The following is a 20,249-nucleotide window of genomic DNA, read 5'->3' as shown; positions in this document are numbered from 1 at the left end:
ATCTGCAATACTGTATGGGTTTGCTGACTGTATATGGATGGACTCTAGATGGGGCAGTCTCTGGATGGCCTTTCCTTTAGTATCTGCTCCACATTTTGTCTCCATATTTCTTCCTGTATTTTGTTTCCCCTTCTAAGAAGGATTGTAGCATCCACACTTTGGTTTTCCTCCTTCTTGAGCTTCATGTGGTCTGTAAATTTTATCTTGGGTATTCTGAGCATTTGGGCTAATATCTACTTATTAGTGAGTGCATACCATGTGCATTCTTTTGTGGTTGGGTTACCTCAGTCAGGATGATACTTTCTAACTCCATCCATTTGTCCAAGAATTTCATGAAGTCGGTTTTTTTTTGACAATTTAAATACCAGGTTACTTGTTTTGGTTCCCTGTGGAACAATGCTATAACCCTCTACTTTGACTTAATCGACCTCTTCAATTGTGGGACCTGAAGAAGCACCACCAGATAGAGGAGCTCCTCCACCAGGGAAGCCACCAGGCATTCCTCCAGGCATGCCACCAGCACTCTGGTACAGCTTGGTGATGATAGGGTTGCAGACCTTCTCCAGTTCTTTCTGCTGATGCTCAAATTCTTCCTTCTCCACAGTCTGGTTCTTATCTAGTCAGCTGATGATTTCATTGCACTTGTCAAGAATCTTCTGTTTGTCTTCATCATTGACCTTGCCTTGAAGTTTCTCATCCTCAACAGTTGCTTTCATGTTGAAAGCATAAGACTCCAGTGAGTTCTTAGAAGAAACCTTATCTCTCTGCTTCTCATCCTCAGCTTTGTACTTCTCAGCTTCTTGGACCATGCGCTCAATATCCTCCTTACTCAAGCGGCCCTTGTCATTGGTGATGGTGATCTTTTCTCCTTTCCTGTGCTCTTATCTACAGCAGAAACATTGAGGATGCCATTGGCATTAATGTCAAAAGTAACCTCAATCTGAGGAACCCCATGGGGTGCTGGAGGTATGCCTGTGAGCTCAAACTTCCCAAGCAGGTTGTTGTCCTTGGTCATGGCCCTTTCACCTTCATACACCTGGATGAGTATACCTGGCTGGTTGTCAGAGTAGGTGGTGAAAGTCTGGGTCTGCTTGGTGGGAATGGTGGTATAGCGCTTGATGAGGACAGTCATGACTCCACCAGCAGTTTCAATCCCAAGGGAAAGAGGAGTGACATCCAAGAGCAGCAAATCCTGAACATTCTCAGACTTGTCTCCAGATAGAATGGCTGCCTGGACAGCTGCACCATACGCAACAGCTTCATTGGGGTTAATGCTCTTATTCAGCTCTTTTCCATTGAAGAAGTCTTGCAGAAGTTTCTAGATCTTGGGGATTCTGGTAGAACCACCCACCAGGACAATATCATGGATCTGTGACTTGTCTAGTTTGGCATCTCGAAGGGCCTTCTCTATAGGGTCCAGTGTGCCACGGAACAAGTCAGCATTCAACTCCTCAAATCGAGCATGGGTAATGGAGGTGTAGAAGTCAATTCCTTCATAGAGAGAATCAATCTCAATACTGGCCTGGGTGCTGGAGGAGAGGGTGCGCTTGGCCCGCTCACAGGCAGTGCGGAGACGACTGACAGCTCTCTTGTTCTCACTGATGTCTTTCTTGTGCTTTCGCTTAAACTCAGCAATGAAATGGTTGACCATTCGGTTGTCAAAGTCTTCTCCACCAAAGTGGGTGTCTCCAGCTGTTGATTTGACTTCAAAAATTCCATCCTCGATAGTGAGGATTGACACATCAAAAGTGCCACCTCCCAAGTCAAAAATCAGCACATTCCTTTCAGCCCCGACCTTCTTATCTAAGCCATAGGCAATAGCAGCAGCAGTTGGCTCATTGATAATTCGAAGTACGTTGAGGCCAGCAATAGTGCCAGCATCTTTTGTTGCCTGTCGCTGGGAGTCGTTGAAGTAAGCTGGCACCGTGACCACGGGATTGGTAACAGTCTTTCCAAGGTAAGCGTCTTCAATTTCCTTCGTTTTTGTCAGAACCATTGAAGACACTTCCTCAGGATAGAAACTTTTTGTCTCCCCTTTGTATTCGACTTGGACCTTGGGCCTTCCTGCATCATTCACCACCATGAAGGGCCAGTGCTTCATGTCAGACTGAACAACAGCATCATCGAACCTACATCTGATCAGATGTTTGGCATCGAAAACTGTGTTGGTGGGGTTCATTACAACCTGATTCTTGGCCGCATCCCCAATTAATCATTCTGTGTCGGTGAAAGCAACATAGTTCGGCGTGGAGCGGTTACCCTGGTCATTGGCAATTACTTCCACCTTTCCATGCTGGAAGACACCCACACATGAGTAGGTGGTGCCAAGATCAATGCCAACTGCAGGTTCCTTAGACATGGTTGCTTGCGTGTAGGCCCAGCTGTGCTGATGACGAGACCACACAGAGACCCCCGAGAGCTGGCTCCACGTTCAATGAAGAAGTCATTATTTTTAATAGTTGAATAGTACTCCATTGTGTACATGGACAATATTTTCTGTATCTGTTTCTCCATTGAAGGACATCTGAGTTCTTTCTAACTTCTGGCTATTATAAATAAGGCTTCTATGAACATAGTGTAACATGTGTCCTTGTTATATGTTAAAGCATCTTTTTGTTATGTTCCCAGCAGTGGTATACCTGGGTTGTCAAGTCCAATTTGCTGAGAAACTGCCAGACTGATTTCCAGAGTGGTTGTACCAGCATGTAATCCCACCAACAAGAGCTCCCAAGAACTAAACCACCAACCAAAGTATGCACATGGAGTGACCAGACCCATAGCTCCAGCAGCATATGTAGCAGAAGATGGCCTTGTCAGGCACAAATGGGAGCTGAGACCCTTGGTCCTATGAAGGCTTTAGACCCCCCATGTAGGGGAATTCCAGGGTGGGGAGGAGAGAAAGAATGGTTAGGTGGTTAGGAGAGCACCATCATACTAGCAGGGGGAGGGGGCTTGGGATAGGTGGCTTCCAGAGGTGTTAACATTTGAAATATAAATAAAGAAAATATCTAATAATAGAAAAATAAAACAATGTCCATGGATACAGAAAATCTGCTTCTTTTCACCCAGTGACTTTATTGAAAAAGGAAGAGAGCAATGAACTTTTTGTAGTTGATTAGTGTATCTTCTTGTCTTCTAGTGCTAAGAATGTTCCCCCAAAAACTTTGTTTCTGGGAACCTGCCACCAGTTGGATCTGATTGGTAAATAAAAATGCCTGCAGCCAATTACTAGGCAAGGCAGACACAGGTGGGACTTTAGGATTCGTGGTCTTGGGACCAGGAGAAGAGAAGGAAGGAAGAGATGCACCATGTGGGGAGATCGTGGAGGAGAGGAGAGATGCCATGACTGAGAAGAGTGCAAGACAGAGAGGTATGGCTGCCATGTGAAAGAGAGCATGGCCTATTTGAAAACCCTCTGGTTCTAGAGCAGCTAAAACAAAATATAGAGTTTAGTAAGTAATAACTTGGGATTAACTGAATGAACTTTAGTCAGTGGCCACCTATAGTGCTGATTAAGTCATATAAAATATAAAGGCTAGTACAGTTCTTGCATTCAAGAACATAATCCATTAAGGCAAGTAGCAAACCCACCTCCATATTTTAGTTTTTAAAATTAATACAATAGAGTGGGGAGTTGTGTGTTGCTTAGGATCATGTGTCTGTACCCCCCACAGCATCTGTGAATTTCCTTGGGAAGAATCACATCTCAACTATGATCAACTAACATTCAGGAAATTATGAACTCATGTAGAAATGAATGTAAAACCATTCAAGTTGCTGTTATTTCTATAAGTAGAAATATCTAACTAATTGCATTTAGATTAAACTTCATTTAAGCACAAATACCTTTGTCACTGCTGAGGAGGACCATCTTCTATAAAATTGTTGGTCATGAGTATATACCATGAAAAAGTTCAAGTTAAATAAGGACAACTAAAGAACATGGTAGGTTAGTAGACATAGCAAATGCTTTCCACACCAAACTAACAAATAAGCAAAATCACTTAGCAAAGAAAAAAAAGTGGTTTAAAAATGTCCCAAATTCAAATCTTCCTCAGTCTTATCCATAAGAAATTGGGAACATTGACAAAATATTTTGGAGCTTTGATTCACAAACACGTCCTATTTGCATGAACTAAAAGCACTTTCTTCATGAAACTAAATATGTAAGACATAGAGAATTATCTAAACCTTTTAAATGATCCTTAGTATTATCCAAATGCAATCATAGACTATCTTAAAATTGATTATTTATGAGAAAGGGTCAGTGAAAACAAAAAGTGGATAAATCAATATATGGAGAAATTAGAGAGAAATGATTAGATCCAAAGTCTGACCTCTGAGATAAGAAAACAATATGCTCAGTTTGTTTTTAAAAAAAAGTATAAAATTTTAGATATAAATGGTCATTCCATAAATCCAAAAAAAGACTTTGAATGGCTTTTCATTCTAAAAGAGTTGCTATGATCTTAAATGCCAAGAAACTAGAATAATTTCTGACCTTTCAAAAATAATGAGAATATAGGATGTGCTTACATCAATTTAGTATTTTCTGCCTTCTAAACACATGATTGTAGACTTCCAGCTGTGCCTACAGATACTGCAAAGTGAAACAAGAAAAACTGAATAGAGATGATTTTTAACTGTACCGCATACACATCTTCAAGCCTAACTTAGGATATAATGAGCTAAATTTCATCTAAGATCCATGATCCAGTAGGGCCTTAGGGAGTAGGAGGAATCATTTTTCTGCATTCATCCATTTCTTACCTTAATCAAAAGACCTGTTTAGAGACACAGATATTAGCACACTATAGAGTGTTTTTAGTGAGACTTGTCAGAGTGTTGGAGAGAGAAACAGAGACAGAGACAGAGATAAAGAAAAAATTTAGAAAGTTGAGCATACAATTTTCAGAAGTGCACAGACAGAAATACAAAGGAAGTCTGGGAGAATGGCATTCACAATTGGAGACATCTAGGTGCCCTTTTCTTCTTTCTTCTTATTTCCTGGAAATTTTTTTTGTTACCATGTTTAATACACTGAGGATTCAAGAAATATCTGTGAGACATGATCCCAAGTCAATATGTCCAGAGATAGACAGGAGACATAGACAGGTATAGATGGAGTTTACCTGGCCTCATATAGGAAAGTTAAGTAGCCACACTCTACTCTGCTCTACCAGTCTCATTTATTATTCTGCACTTTTAAATTTCAAATCTTCTCAATTTTCATATAAGGCTGCTGCAATTATAATCTGCTACAAATCTCAGAAAACTAGGAAACTTCTCTTTCTTCATACCTTCCACAGAATTGCTGGCATTGGTTTTTCTGACATTGACCATTCTGACTGGGGTGAGATGGTATCTTAAAGTAGTTTTCATTTGAATTTATCTATGACTCTAAATGTTGAATGATTTTAAAATGTTTGTCAATCATTTGTATTCTTATTCTGAAAGCTACTGTGGGTGGAAATATAAACTAGTTCATCTACAAAAAAAAAGAAAGAAAGAAAGAAAAGAAAAAGAAAACATCTGAAGTAGAATCCTATCAGGAAAATGAAAATAGAAATACCATAAGAGACCCACAAGTGGGTACCATCCTGAGACTGCAGGACAGATTGCCACTTTTGCCCAACTCTGCCTGCATCTTTGGTCCAAAAGGAAACTGCATAGTGCCTCTGGACGCAGAAATATAAGAACAGTCAGTTGCTGGTACCTATGGTTCTGGTCTGTGCACAGAATTGAACTGAACCAGTCAAACAGTTCCTTGCACCCAAATCCCGTGGAAGACAGAGCTGGACCATCAAAAGGGCATACACTCCTGAGAAACATCTGCCCACATTTCTGACCCAAGAGGGAATCGCTTAGTGTCACCTGTGCCCCCTGGGCACGAGGACATAAGAGCAGTCAAGGGCAAGATCAGTCTTATTCTTGCATACGCTGAGAGCTGAAAGACACTCACCAGGAGCAACTACACACCTGAGAACAGAGCACCTGTTCCCAGAAGCAGCTGAGAGCAAACAGGAAACCAGTTCTACACTACAGGAGGCTCAAGCCACTGTCAGAAACAGCAAGACAAGATAACACCAGAGACAACCAAATGGTGAGAGGCAAGCACAGGAACCTAAGCAAAAGAAACCAAGATTACTTGACATCATCAGAGCCCAGTTCTCCCACCAAAAAAAAGACTTGATATTCAAGCACAATGGAAAAGCAAGATTTAGATTTAAAATCGCATTTTATGATAATGGAGGATTTTAACAAGGACATAAAAAACTTCCTTAAAGAAATTCAGGACAATACAAGTAAAGAAGTAGAAGCCCTTAAAAAGGAAACACAAAAATCTCTGAAAGAACTACAGGAAAACACAACCAAACAGGTGAAGGAATTGAACAAAACCGTTCAGCATTTAAAAATGAAAATAGAAAAAATAAAGAAAGTACAAAGGGAGAGAACCTTGGAGATAGAAAACATAAGGAAGAGAAGAGGAATCATAGATGCAAGCATCACCAACAGAATACAAGAGATAGAAGAGAAAATCTCAAAGGCAGAATATACCATAGAAAACATTGACACAACTGTCAAAGATAACATAAAATGCAAAAATCTCCTAGCCCAAACATACAGGAAATCCAGGACACAATGAGAAGGACAATGGGTATAGAAGTGAGTGTAGACTCCCAACTTAAAGGGCCAGTAAATATCATCAACAAAATTATAGAAGAAAACTTCCATAACCTAGAGAAGGAGATGCCCATAAACATACATGAAGCCTACAGAACTTCAAATAGATTGGACCAGAAGAGAAATTCCTCCCGTCACATAATAGTCAAAACACCAAATGCACAAAACAAAGAAAGGATATTAAAAGCAGTAAGGAAAAAAAGTCAATTAACACATAAAGGGAGACCTGTCAGAATTACACAAGACATCTTACCAGAGACTATAAAAGCCAGAAGATCCAGGACAGATGTCATACAGACCTTAAAAGGACACAAATGCTAGCCCAGGCTGATATATACAGCAAAATTCTCAATTAACATAGATGGAGAAACCAAGATATTCCAAGACAAAACTCAATTTACATAATATCTTCCTAAAATCTCAGCCTTACAAAGTATAATAGATGGAAAACTCGAATACAAAGTATGCCTACAAAAGGCAAGAATGAAATCTCCTTGCAAGGAAACCAAAAGAAGAGAGACACACAAGCATAATTCCACCTCTAACAATAAAAATAACAGGGAGCAACAATCACTATTCCTTAATATCTCTCAACATCAACGGACTCAATTCCCCAATAAACAGACATAGACTAACAGACTGGACATGTAAAGAGGACCCAGCATTTTGCCGCATACAGGCAACACACCTCAGAGACAAAGACAGACATTACTTAAGAGTAAAAGGCTGGAAAACAACTTTCTTTTTTTTATTTTTTTTTATTAACTAGAGTATTTCTTATATACATTTCGAGTGTTATTCCCTTTCCCGGTTTCCGGGCAAACATCACCCTCCCCCCTCCCGTTCCTTATGGGTGTTCCCCTCCCAACCCTCCCCCCATTGCCGCCCTACCCCCAACAGTCTAGTTCACTGGGGGTTCAGTCTTAGCAGGACCCAGGGCTTCCCCTTCCACTGCTGCTCTTACTAGGATATTCATTGCTACCTATGAGGTCAGAGTCCAGGGTCAGTCCATGTATAGTCTTTAGGTAGTGGCTTAGTCCCTGGAAGTTCTGGTTGCTTGCATTGGGGAAACAACTTTCTAAGCTGTCGCGCGCCCAACGTCTCGCCAGCAGGAACAACACACAGACACCAGGATCCACCTGCAGCAAAGCGTTTATTACATCTTGAAGAGGAGAGACCCGAGCCCCAGAATGGCGCTGCTTATATACACCCTAGCGTGGCTCGTCCGCACCTGATTGGTCGCTTACCCATGATCTCATAGGCATGCCCCAGAGTTGGCAAAGACCTGGCACGAAGGCACTCTTGCACATGCGTACACAGTTAACTTCCTGAAAGGAAGTCAGCTGGCACGGCGGAGGCCAGCACCATCTTGTAATGGCGAAAGCTATCCTGGCATTCCACGTGGGGCGCAGTGGAAGCCAGCACCATCTTGTGGTGGTGAATGTTATTGCAGCCCTCTACATCTCCCCCTTATTATTTTATTTATAACAAATCATTTATTTTATAACAAATCATGATCACTCTATCGCGTGCAATGAGGAAACCTCAGCGATGTGGAAATGCTGATCAAAGGAATCATTGAGTCTCTCTCATCCCAGTGCAATGGATCCACAGATCCATGGGGTGCAAGAGCAGAGAACTCAGATACCGACTAATTCCTGAGCATAGATAACCAAATTCCAGGGGAGGCCCCTTGTTCAATGGCCACAAGTGCTTGAGTGATAACAGCCTTGTCATGTTTTTGTTGAGATCTGAGTTTGCAAACCAACCATAGCATGAACACTAATCCACAGCATAGGGCTGCACCAAACAGAGCCACTCCAGATAAGTAGTGGACACCTCATCTGGTTCACCTCAGCTGTTACCACCAAGGGCCGTAGTCAAGCTGCTCCTATAATAGAATTTAGAATTCCCAATTGTTAATAACTACTCCAGAAAGTTTACCCACTGTGTTTGTCTAACAACAGATTGGGGGAGGATAACTCCAGACACTGTAGACACAATGTCTGCAGCAGTAATGGCTGCTACAATAGCATCGAAAGTGTCAAGGTCTTTTCCAGGACAGTTCAGGATCAGTCATTTTTCTCTGGAACAACCAGCAGACAATGGAACCATTTCTGAGATCTGTACAACCAGGGCAGAGTTCCCCAGTCCACAGCAGCTTTACGCAGGTGGCATTCCTGTGAAGCTACAGTCTGTAAAATGACCAGTTAAGGCAGCAAGAGTCACCAGGGAATGAGGGGGGCAGCAACGACTGCAGTCCAGTCTTCTCCAGAAAGCAGCAGTGCACAGAGGGTCAGAGAGCGGGCCATAGTGGGACAGGACACACGCAATGGTAACACTGACTGCAGCAACGCCAAAATCTCTATGATGACAAAAGGTGAAGGGGAATCTTCTATCTTCCTCTCAGGGCAGAGGAATGACTCCAGGGACCCGAACCACAAGAGCTGAATCTTCATGTAACCAGGATCGGCAAGTCTCAGCAACCACTCAGGCAGCTGGCACACTCTTGCAACATCCTGTAGAAAAAACACAACCATTCCCTCTTCCCCATATAAAATATCTGGACAGGATCATGTCAATATGTGGATCTCTCTATTTCACCTAGGCAGAAGTATGCCTAGTTGTAGGGTGCCATAAACTTTGGCATCCACATTTTAAAATTGAAATAAAAGGAGCATTATTTAGCATACAGGGATAACTCCCCCTATTTATTTATTAAGATATAGTAAGGATATTATTTATTAAGGTAAGTCCTCGAGGATTAAATTGAGGACACTGAGCACTTGTATTTATAAATTGACTTGTATACCAAATTATTGTCTCCAGCATTATTGTTTTGGATATAAAAAGAATGAGATTTTTTTGACTAATTGTTCCTATGTAAGGCCTACAATCTGTTTGGTATAATTGTCCTTCCTTATTAAGGAGCCCAGGCAATCCAGTTTGAGTTCTTAAATGGTCTATTAAGGAACAGTACTTAGTGCTCTTAACCACTAAGCCATTTCTCTAGCACCTCACAAACTTTATTTACCTAAACATAAGCATTAATTAGAAATGTCAAATCCTGTAAATATTGTCCAATTTCAGTCATACTAGAAATCCCTGAGCTGGCAGGGCGAGGCTGAGAATTGAAAGTAAGCAAATGGAGTCTTCCTCATTTTATATTAACTCCATTACCATTTTCAAAGAGTTGGGTCTATGGTTTTGTTTAGTTGTCTGAGACAGGGCACTGAAAGGACAGTGAATTGTCAGACAATTCATACTGAAATCATCACTCACTGATTTTATGTAGAAAACCTGCCTCTAATAAAGCATTAAGTAATTGTAAAATTTGAGGGCTAGTAGTATCTAAAAAGATAAAACCTTTTAATCAATTGTAAACCACAAGCCACACATTGGCTATCAGTATATGAATTGAAAGCTTGATTTTTTAACATTTAAAAACAGTGGCTACAGCATGTAATTTTGTTTACAGGAAATACAAAAGCATGCAAAGAGTAAAATTATCAATTTTGCCTGAAAAATTTGTATATGTAATAGGCCAAATATCAGTATTTTGTAATAACCAATTAACTGTTGTTTGTAATAAGAAATGTTTCACCAGGTTTCTTTTTAAAATACTTCCATGACTCTAGTCTACAATTTTGTATTAACACAGCTGAAGCTTTATCTCCAATGTGCATAACAAAGACTTAAGTCCTCTGGTAAGGTGAAGTACTTAGCCAATTAACATATCCTTAGAAGCTTAAAATTAGTTTCAAATATTCTTTTCTGGAGCAGTGCAACAGCTACTCCCCAAATATAAAAGCTCATTTTGAGAGCAAAGGTTTGTAGTAAAAATTTCCATATACACTGAAAGATTCAAGGTTCTAACTTCTTACATCGAAGAAGCAACAAAATTACATAATATAAGGCTGTTAGCAATCCTCTAAATCTATCTTGAAATGGCAGTTGGAGTAAGTAAACTGGCTGTAATGTTCTCACAAGTTCCAAAACCTCATCAATCCTTCGTAAATCTTGTAACAATCTCTACCTGTTTGATTTTTTCTTAATTAAAAATAAGTTTGAGTTAGTCAATGTAACACTGGCAATCTTTAATCACAATCTTTAAATTCTCCTTGTAACAACAGAGCACAACCACAAGGTCACCTGATTTCTGAGTACGTGACTAGGCAGCTGTCCTTGGGGCAGTGGAATTAGCATTAAAATACCAATAGCTTCAGAGCAAACCACAACTTTGGAAAGCAAAACTCAATCTCCAACAATCTAGTCTCCAAAATCCAGTCTCCAAGACACCAAGTCTATCCTTCATGCTACGAAATTTGACTGCCATTTCCTACATATCAACGCATGATGGTGCGGTCTCCAATACCTCAACAAAGAGACATTGTCCTAAATTCTTTTAGAAGCCTGGTTTCTAGGATAAGAATTCCATAAAAATATTATCTCAATTTAGACCTGTTTCCCTGGGTTGGCTCATGCCACATGTTGTCTAGAATGATTCCATCCAAATTACCAGTTTTATGTCAACTTTCTGTTACCAATATTACACCTTTTTAACCATATCCAATAACTTGAAAGCCAATAGTCCATAACCAAGGCAAGTAGAGTATATTTACACATTTAAAACCAATGAGAAACAAAATTGAAGTGGCTACACATATCTTTAATATTTAGACCAAACACCATTTTTACCTTTTTAGCTATGATTTTAAGAGAAGCACCTTGTCACTGTTGAGTCAAATAATAAGTCAGGGATTTCTCTAAGAGAAACAGCTCTCAGCCCTTGTACCAAAGAAGCTGAGAAGCTGCTGGCGCCTTTAAGATCAGCTCGTGCAGACGCTTAGCCTCTGGGCAGCTTCCCCAGCTAACCTAAACTCCTGGCTGCAGGTGTAGGGCTCTAAAGGCCTGATTGAAACTGTTTTTTTATTCATTTGTTCCTTTTTGAAACAAGTTAAAACCAAGTCAAGGTGTGAACGACCAGCAGATAAAGTTTTTACCATTTTTTCTTTTGAACATGAAACATAAAACATTTACACAACGAGAAACAAGAACCACAGACATAAACTGACAGACATGGGGACATCCTGGTGCATGGACAGACAATAGACAAAGAGGAAAAAAACCAGATGGTGTTCACGGTGACTATCCACTCCAGTGGAGACGATATGGACGATGGATTGTCTCAATTCCTGGACTAGTCCATCAATGTGTTGAAACCCAATTCCTGTAATATACTGAGATATATTACGAGATTTCTGAGCAGCACAACTGACATTCGCCAAAGGTATGGAAGTGAAACACAGTATTTTTACTCACAACCCAATTACATTAACTCCATCAAGCTGTGCATGGGCATTGAGAATTGAGATATCATTTTGTTTGATTCTCCTGAATAAATGTTTCAGGTGGTCTACCTCGATCAAATCTGATCAGTATGGCTCTGTGAAGTTTCCAGAGCCTAATCACACCTTTTACAAGCACAAAGACAAAATTTTTCTCCCAAAATACTGTGTTCCTTTTATCTCCTTTTCTTTTCTTTTTTTCTTTAGAGACCTTTTCTCCCTCTGACATACTTTCTTGTTGCTCTGCAAGGATCCTCTGACCTGTCCTAATGGCTGTAACAGCTTCCCACACAAAGAAAAAAATAAACAAAATTATCAGTCTTGTCCACGAAGGATCCATAACTTTCGGTTTCTTCACAGTGGCTCTCCACCTAGGACCATATCTTTCTTCTTCATAGCGAGCTGCCTCATCTTCTAAATCCTCTTCCTCAGAGGGGCTAATCTTGTCTGTTTCTGAACTATCAAGCCCCAAAGCCTCTAACTCCTTTACTGGATAAAGGCTTTTCCTTTTCGGGGCTTTCTCCTTCTTTCCCTGTTTCTCTCCCGGGGCGTCCTTTCCCCTATCTCTCGCTTCCTCAGATCTAAACTCCTTGGAAGGGCCTTTTTTCTTATGTGCACCTTTTCTCTTTGAGCTCTTTAATCTTTCATCCCGCTCTGTTTCTGACATGCTGTATCAAGACCAAACATGCCTCTCAGAGCTTACCTCTCAACCTGCAGGTCTGGACCCTCTCTGCGAGCAGAGGCTCTCCTTGGCGCCGGCAATGGTGTGGCATTTGTCCCGTGTTTCGGCATCAAATGTCGCGCGCCCAATGTCTCGCCAGCAGGACCGACGCACAGACACCAGGATCCTTCTGCAGCAAAGCGTTTATTACATCTTGAAGAGGAGAGACCCGAGCCCCAGAATGGCGCTGCTTATATACACCCTAGCGCGGCGCGTCCACACCTGATTGGTCGCTTACCCATGATCTCAAAGGCATGCCCCAGAGTGGGCAAAGACCTGGCACGAAGGCACTCTTGCACATGCGCACACAGTTAACTTCTTGAAAGGAAGTCAGCTGGCATGGCGGAGGCCAGCGCCATCTTGTAATGGCGAAAGCTATCCTGGCCTTCCACGTGGGGCACAGTGGAAGCCAGCGCCATCTTGTGGTGGCGAATGTTATTGCGGCCCTCTACACTAAGCAAATGGTCTGATGAAACAAGCTGAAGTTGCCATTCTAATACATAATAAAATTGACTTAAACCAAAAGTCATCCAAAAAGATAAGAAAGAACACTTCATATTCATCAAAGGAAAAATCCACCAAAATGAACTCTCAATCTTAAGTGTCTGTGCTCCAAATGCAAGGGCACCTATATTCAGAAAAGAAACCTTACATGGAGGTTGAACAACACTTTACTCCATGATATCTTGGTCAAAGAAGAAATAAAGAAATAAGTTAAAGACTTCTTAGAATTTACTGAAAAAGAAAATACAACATAGCCAAACATAAGGGACACAATGAAAGCAGTGCTAGGAGGAAAACTTATAGCTCTGAATACATACAAAGAGAAACAGGAGAGAGCATACATCATCAGCTTGACAGCACACATAAATGTCTAGAAAAAAAGAAATGAATACAGCCAAGAGAAGACAGGAAATAATCAAACTCAGGGATGACATCAACCAAGTAGAAACAAAAAGGACTATGCAAAGAATCAACTAAACCAGGAGCTGGTTCATTGAGAAAATCAACAGGATAGATAAACCCTTAGCCAGAATAAGCAGGGGTCACAGAGAGTGAATCAAAATTTTAAAAAAATCAGAAATGAAAAGGGAAACATAACAAGAGAATCTGAGGAAATTAAAAAAAAATGATCAGGTTCTACTTCCTACAAAAGTCTGTATTCAACAAAACTGGAAAATCTGTAAGAAGTGGACAATTTTCTCAACAGGTAACAGGTACAAAAAAGTTAAATTAGGAACAAATAAACCATCTAAACAACCTCATAACTCCTAAAGAAATAGAAGCAATTATTAAAAGTCTCCTAACGAAAAAGATCCCAGGACCAGATGGGTTTAGTGCAGAATTCTATCAGACCTGCATAGAAGAACTCATACCAATACTGTCCAAACTATTCCACAAAATAGAAACAGAGAGAGCACTACCAAATTTCTTCTATGAAGCCACAATTACTCTTATACTTAAACCACACAAAGACCCAACAAAGAAAAGAACATCAGAACAATTCCCCTTATGAATGCCAATGCAAAAATACTCAATCAAATTCTTGCAAACTGAGTCCAAGAACACATCAAAACTATTAGACATCATGATGAAGTAGGCTTCATCCCAGGGATGCAGGGATGGTTCAATATACAGAAATCCGTCAAGTAAGAAGTAGGCTTTATCCCAGGGATGCAGGGATGGTTCAATATACAGAAATCCATCAAGTAATCCACTATATAAACAAACTCAAAGATAAAAACCACATGATCTGGGTTGGGGATTTAGCTCAGTGGTAGAGCACTTGCCTAACAAGTGCAAGGCCCTGGGTTCGGTCCCCAGCTCCAAAAAAAAAAAAAAAAAAAAAAAAAAAAAAAAAAAAAAAACCCACACACACACATGATAATTTCATTAGATGCTGAGAAAGCATTTGACAAAATTCAACACCCCTTCATGATAAAAGTATTCAGGGCCCATACCTACTTATTCAATATAGTACTTCAAGTCCTAGCGAGAGCAATCAGACAACGAAAGGATGTCAAAGGGAGACATATTGGAAGGGGAGAAATGAAAATATCATTATTTGCAGATGCTCTGATAATATACTTAATGATGCCAAAAGTTCCACCAGAGGACTACAAAGCCTGATAAACAAATTCACCAAATGTCTGGGTATAAAATTTCCTCAAACAAATCAGTAGCACTACTCAAAGGATAAACAAGCTGAGAAAGAAATTAGGGAAATGACACCTTTCACAATAGTCTCAAATAATATAAGATATCTTGGTGTGACTTTAACCAAGCAAGTTGAAAGATCTGTATGACAAGAAAACTTCAAGTCCCTGAAGAAAGAAATTGAAGATCTCAGAAGATGGAAAGATCTCTCATGCTCATGGATGGGCAGGATTAATATAGTAAAAATGGCCATTTTGCCAAAAGTAATCTACTGATTCAATGAAATCCCTGTCAAAATTCCTACTCAATTCTTCATAGAGATAGAAAGACCAATTTGAAAATTCATTTGGAATAACAAAAAACACAGTATAGGGAAAACTATACTCAGAAACAAAAGAACTTCTGGGGGAATCACCATACCTGTCCTCAAGCAGTATTAGAGAGCAATAGTCATAAAAACTGTATGGTATTGGTACAGAGACAGGTAGATTGACCAGTAGAATAGAATTGAAGACCTAGAAATGAACCCACAAACCTATGGTTATTTGATCTTTGACAAAGGAGCTAAAACCATCCAATTGAAAAAGATAGCATTTTCAACAAATGGTGATGGTTCAACTGGAGGTCAGCATGTAGAAGAATGCAGATCGATCCATGCTAATCACCCTGTACAAAGCTTAACTCCAAGTTGATGAAGAACCTCCACATCAAACCATATACACTCAAACTAATAGAAGAAAATGTTGGGAAGAGTCTCGATCACATAGGCACTGGGGAAATTTTCCCGAACAAAACACCAATGGCTTATGTTCTAAGATCAAAAATCGACAAATTGGATATTCCACTATCTGAGGATCTGGCTATGCCTCCCCAGAGCATGTACCCAAAACATGCTCCAACATACATTAAGGACCCCTGCTCCACTATGTTCATAACAGCCTTATTTATAATAGCCAGAAGCTGGAAAGAACCCAGATGTCCTGGGATTGAATTAAAAAAAATTGGCACATCTACACAATAGAGAACTACTCAGCTATCAAAAACAATGACTTCATGAAATTCATAGGCAAATGGAATGAACTAGAAAATATCATCCTGAGCGATGTAATCCAATCACAGAAAAACACACATGGTATGGACTCACAATAAGTGGATATTAGCCCAAAAGCTAGAATTAGCCAAGATAGAATCCACAGGCCACAGGAAGCTCAAGAAAAAGGATGACCAAATAAAGACACTTCCACTCCTTCTTTTTTTTTTTTTTTTTATTTTTTTATTTTTTTATTTTTTTGGAGCTGGGGATCGAACCCAGGACCTTGCGTTTGCTAGGCAAACGCTCTACCACTGAGCTAAATCCCCAACCCCCCACTCCTTCTTAAAAGTGGGAACAAAAATATCTATCAGAGGGGATATGGAGGCAAAGTTTAGAGCAGAGACTGATGAAACGGCCACCCAGAGTCTGCCGGACATGTGGTCTGTGTATATATAGCCACAAAAACTAGATAAGATTGATGAGGCTAAGAAGTGCATGCTGAAACGGTCCAGATATAGATCTCTCCTGAGAGATACAACCAGAGCAATGCAGAGGCCAGTGCTAGCAGCAAACCACTGAACTGAGAACCGGACCTCCTTTGGGGGAATTAGAGGAAGAACTGAAAGAGCTGAAGGTGCCTGCAACCCCATAAGAACAACAATGCCAACCTAATAGAGCTTACAGGGACTAAACCACTACCCAAAGACTATATACATGGACTGACCCTGGGCTCCAACTGTATATGTACCAGTGAATAGCCTTGTTAGGGTACCAGAGAAGGGGAAGCCCTTGGTCCTGCTGAGCCCAGTGCAGGGGAATGTTTGGGGATGGTAAGTGGGATGGATGGGGGAACACCCTTATTTGGAGAGGGGAAGGGGATAGGGGGCTTATGGACAGGAAACTGGGAAAGGGAATAACATTTGAAATGTAAATAAAGAAATGTATCATACCATAAGAGCTACCTATTCAGAATTCTATACATCTGCTATAGACAATGTGCTGCATCCATCTTGTAATGTGACTTGTTTATTTGTGGATTTAAATAATTATTGGTTTTCATGACAAGGCTATTTCAAATTTTCCCAAGTTGATATTTCCTTGTACTAAAGAAAATCTACTTCACAGAAATGATCCAAAACTTATGTAATGGGATAGTAATTATCATTAATAAATAAAGAAGGTTTGGATTTGCATGGCTCAGTCAAAAACTTAATAAAGACCATTGTATGATATACAAAGCAAAATAATTGTAAGAAATTCTGTAAATAATATGATGAACTGAAACTTGAGCAGAACAAAAAAAAATCTTTGAAATACCAAAAATATTTGTAAAGTGAAAAACACCTTAAAATGCTTAAAAATTTGGAAAGTTTTGGTAATATTCTTTTATTCTTCAACTTCTTGAAATATTTTATGGCATTTCATTCTTGAAGTAGTAAGAGTCTATGTTATAACAAAGGAAGGGGAAGAGGAGGAAGGAAGAGAAGGCAACGGTCTGTCAAGTGACTGGAGAAGTCAGTCTTGTTCCAGTAGTCCTTTTCATTTGAAATTTTTCTATATAGTCACTATATTGTTAAGAGTAGTGAAGAAATGGGGGGAAAAACATCAAGTCAGTGGCATATTTAACAGAGCATCTGAGGCATGAAATTTTAAGGTAAAGAGAAATGTAGGAAATTTGGAGGAAGCAAAGTGATATGTACCCATACACATATGACACAGAGACAGAAATACAGGAGAGAGAAAGAGACAGGAAAAGAGAGAGAGAGAGAGAGAGAGAGAGAGAGAGAGAGAGAGAGAGAGAGAATGAATGAGTGTGTTGTTGGTCTTAGACAGGATTCTTGTAAGAATGAAAACAGAAAAGCAAGGAAAACAAAGAGAAGTGTGCCTGAAAAGATACCTGTCGTCTTCCATAAGAAATAGCACACATACCTTGAAATGATTCTTATATAATACAGGAACTGAGACCACCATAAAACAAAAACATTATCTAGCTGCTACAAAAAAGTTAAGCACTTTCCTTCATTTTTCAAAAAAGAGAAAAGCCCCACTCTGCAGTATATTGGGCTACCAGATTCTCTTCTGATTTAGGCAACCTAGATATGTAGACTTCATCTAACTCTCTCCATGTTTAATAAGGCACTGACAAATAATCAAACAAATCAAATTATAGATGAAATCTGTCACATTGAAGGGGGTAGAAACGTAACTAACTTAACTAAGTGCAGTTCAAGTCGGAATGCCCATGATTAGCAGTCTCCATGATTTGCAAGCCTCTTACCAGGTGTATAAGCAGATCACACTCCTGATAATCCCATAATTTTAAACACAAGCAAGCACTTCACCCAATGTCAGGACCCCAGAATCCTGTGACTACATTTTATACATATTGCATTAAGGATGCCAAAAATTTCAAAATAGCATATGGTTCTGCTGTAATACATTTTACACAGTAATAAAATGTTGAATAAATAAGTAAAAAAAAACTAACACTTTGAAAATTGTTTCTGAGGACCCTTCTGGTTTCTACTTGTGCCCAGAGCTGAAAGCCAGTTACCAGGAGGAATGCTGAAGCAACTGAAAACAGAGGTAAGACCGATTACTCTGCTCCAAGCATCCCACCTACAGGCCTCAGGACATAAAAGCCCAGGAGCAGTCTGAAACAGGATCCTTCGGGATTCTGCCTGCACCTGGAACTGAACTAGTCCCACAGCTCTCTACACCCAAATCCTTTGGGGGAGAGAGCTGGATTCTCAGAAGTGCAGACATTCTTGAGAGCTCAGGGGAGACCTCTAAATGATGGACAATGCCATAGACTAAATGACTGGAAAAATTTTCTAGAAAATGGTCCCAAGAAACAAGCTGTAGTAGTCATTCTAATATCAAATAAAATGAACTTTCAACCAAAAGTTTTCAAAAAAAGGTAAGGAAGGACACTTATATTCATCAATGGAAAAATCCACCAAGATGATCTCTCAATGCTGAATATCTATGGTCAAATCCAAGGGCAATCACATTCATAATAAAAACCTTCATAAAGCTCAAAGCAAACATTGCACCTCACAGAATAATAGTAGGAGATTGCAACACCCCACTGTCATCAATGGACAGATCATGGAAATGAACTAAACAGGGACATAGAGAAAGTAACAGAAGTCACAAACCAAATGGATTTAACAGATATTTATAGAATATTTATTTCATCCTAAAAAATAAATATACATTCTTCTCAACACCTTATGTTATCTTCTCCAAAACTGACCATATAGTCTGTCAAAAAACAGGCTTCAACAGATACAGGATGACTAAAATTGTCCAATGCATCCTATCAGATCACTATGGACTAAGGTTGGTCTTTAACAATAACAAAAATGACAGAAAACCAGTATACACATGAAAGGTGTACAACACTCTACTCAGTGATAACTTGGTCAAGAAAGAAATAAAGAAATAAAAGACTTTTTATAATTCGATGAAAATAAAGGCACAACACACCAAAATTCATGGGATACAATGAAAACAGTGAGAAGAGGAAAACATCTAGCTCTGTTTGACTCTAGAAAGAAATTGGAGAGAGCATACATTAGCAGTTTGATAGCATGCTTAAGAGCTGTGGAACAAAAAGAAGCAAATACTTACAAGAGGAGTAGATGTCAGGAAATAATCAAATTTCGGGGCTGAAATCAACCAAGTAGAAACAAAAAAATATACAAAGAATCAAAAAATCAGAAGCTGGTTCTTTGAGAATAACAAGATAGATAAACCCTTAGTCAGACTATCCAGAGGATACAGAGAGTGTATCCAAATTAACAAAATCAGAAATGAAATGGGAGAAATAACAACAGAATCTGAGGAAATTTTTAAAAAATCTACAAATCCTGCTATAAAAGCCTGTATTCAACAAAACTGGGAAATCTGGGTAAAAGGGAAAATTTTCTAGGTTCCAAAGATAAATCAGGATGAGATAAATCATCTAAACAGTCCCATAACTCCTAAAGAAATAGAAGCAGTTATTAAAAGTCTTCCAACCAAAAAGAGCCTAGGACCAGATGGGTTTAGTGAAGAATTCTATCAGACCTTCATAGAAGACCTCATACCAATACTATCCAAACAATTCCATAAAATAGAAACAGAAGGAAGACTACCCAATTCCTTCTATGAAGCCACAGTTACACTTATACTTAAATCACACAAAACCAAACAAAGAAAGAGAACTTCAGACCAATTTCCCCTAAGAATATTGACACAAACATACTCAGTAAAATTATGGCAAATAGATTGAAAGAATAAATCAAAATGGCCATCCATT

General features: G+C 39.5%; 1 pseudogene; it reads right to left on the bottom strand.

Annotated features, from left to right (window-relative positions):
• Positions 1 to 410: 410 nt before the first annotated feature.
• On the bottom strand, positions 411 to 2,421 carry Hspa8-ps33 (heat shock protein family A (Hsp70) member 8, pseudogene 33; annotated as a pseudogene).
• Positions 2,422 to 20,249: the final 17,828 nt, after the last annotated feature.

This window comes from Rattus norvegicus, chromosome 2 (genome assembly GCF_036323735.1).
Source record: "Rattus norvegicus strain BN/NHsdMcwi chromosome 2, GRCr8, whole genome shotgun sequence".
Classification (NCBI taxonomy): domain Eukaryota; kingdom Metazoa; phylum Chordata; class Mammalia; order Rodentia; family Muridae; genus Rattus; species Rattus norvegicus.
Note: the sequence above shows the minus strand (reverse complement) of the source record. Positions and strands in the feature narration are given on the sequence as shown.